Source organism: Ursus maritimus, unplaced genomic scaffold (genome assembly GCF_017311325.1).
Source record: "Ursus maritimus isolate PB19 unplaced genomic scaffold, ASM1731132v1 scaffold_16, whole genome shotgun sequence".
In the NCBI taxonomy this organism is placed as follows: domain Eukaryota; kingdom Metazoa; phylum Chordata; class Mammalia; order Carnivora; family Ursidae; genus Ursus; species Ursus maritimus.
Genome location: NW_024424008.1, coordinates 705,489 through 707,652, shown reverse-complemented (window position 1 = coordinate 707,652; position 2,164 = coordinate 705,489).

Below are 2,164 nucleotides of genomic sequence, written 5' to 3'. Positions count from 1 at the left end.
ATATTATAAAATTTACTTTAGGATAAGAATTTTATCCAATATGTCTCAGTATTTCTGGTGAGGACATGCAAGATTATACAAAAAAATAAATAAATAAAAATATAAATCATCCAGTGAGTACTATGTTGTCTGCCTAGGAAACTAAGGATGCCCCGTATCTCCCACCAGAAAAGGCTGTATTAACCAAACTCAATTTTCCATTGGATCAGATAATGAGGAAAGTCTCCATGTATTGGAAAGCTGGTGTTTCCAGTTGCTCTTCTAAACAGTTGATACTTCAATTTAGAACTCGTGCCATAAATGTCAGACTGCCTGGTGCCTAATGCCAATATATTAAATCTCCTACAAGTCTATTTCATGGTGATTCTTTCTCTGGAGTACAGTCTATGAAGCAGCCGGCAGTGTTACTTACCCTGTCTACCTCTGTGAGATCATGAAGGAACTTAGAATATGTCTTCTGTGGTTTCTTTATTTTTTGCATGCTTACCCAATAAAATATTTTTTTTTTTAGCTACACTTAAAAAGACTGCCCATATACCTTCAACCTGCTCCATAAATTTCCTATAGATAGTTCATTCCAATGGATTCCTATGACTCTTTATTTGAGATCTTCCTCTGACCTGGGGAGCAATCTCTGTCCATGAGTGGTACATGTGAAAAGTGTTGGGAGGGCGATATTTCAGGAATTACCATCTAATAAGAGATGGAGATAGCTAGATAAATATGCTGTTTCAAGCCCCTCAAATGGACAGTTTCAAGGTGTGATCCTTACCTTTTCCCAAGTACCTCCAACAGGAAAGAGCTCTGGTGATCCATAGCAGTAACCTGCTCGGTCATACATACACTGCTGGCTTTCTTCCCTTCACTGTCTTACTTGCTCAGTCCCTTACAAAATTATTTTCTTGAATCAATCCCAAGATATAGCACATACACTAAAATTTTTGCTTTGGTTTGCTTTTGGGGGAACCCTTGATAACACTTTTATGTCATATTCACCCATTTATGCATTGAGACCATCAGAGGATAAACTTTAATCTTCTATTCCTACTGTAAGTAATAGTGTAAGTCATTAGCTTGACCAGCAAGAGGAGGGAGATAAACCACTGTGGTAAACAGAGAAGTGAACTGAGTTAAAATTATCGGTGTCCATGTGGTAATGATGGTGGTATATATGCTCTCAAGCCACAGAGACACTGGACAAGAAGGTCTGATATGAAAAGGGAACTAATGGTGATATGGCTAAACTTAAAGTCTTTGGATTTTCTTCACCAGCTTATAAGGCCTTTTAAGCAGTAAGGATAAGAAGAATGGGAGAAAAGAAGCTGTCATGGCCCTAATCAAAGAATTTGCTCGAATTGATGGATTGCACCTCAAAACATTCCAAAGTATCTCCTAATGACATTTTGGGGGGAAAAAAAGTTCATAATGAGTTGCCGCACAATACAGAGAGTGAACTCCTTCCAAGACCATCACAAGCAATGCTAGCTAGTCAGTGGCAATTCTGAAAAGTTGAATTTGTTCATTTACCCAACAAAACAAGTATATTTGTGCAATTAAATAAAACCATGTATCAGATACTGATATATTAATACATTACTCCCTACTTCAGAATGATTTGTATATTTTGATCACTGATGAAAGCACAGATGAGCTTGCTTTTTCCTGAATCAGGTGCTCAAGGAGGTTAGATTTACACACACCTGCATATACTTCTCCACATCTACATGAGTTATAATCATAGTGTTTTAAAAGCTTGAAATCTTGGTTAATAACATTTCATCATCTTAAGTAAAATGCATTACTCAAACCTCACATTTGCCATGACTTCCTATATAAGGTCTTCTCTGATTTCTTCTAAAATCTAAATTAGTTGCTTCTCACATGCGAAAATAAATCTTTTCTTATTCTCTTACCATGGCTTAAATAACATGAAATTATATTTGCTCGGTATTTTTATATCATCACTATACTGTGAGCTTTGAAATCATGGAGTATGTCTTTGTCACAGTTACACATCAAAGGATAAACTGCCTCTTGGTATTGCAGAAAGATACAATAGATGTGTAAACAAGGAAGGGTGAAAAAACAAGGAAGATGGAAGGAAGGAAGACAATAAGAAAAGATTAAAGAAGAAAGGGAGAGAGAGATGGGAGAGATGATAGGA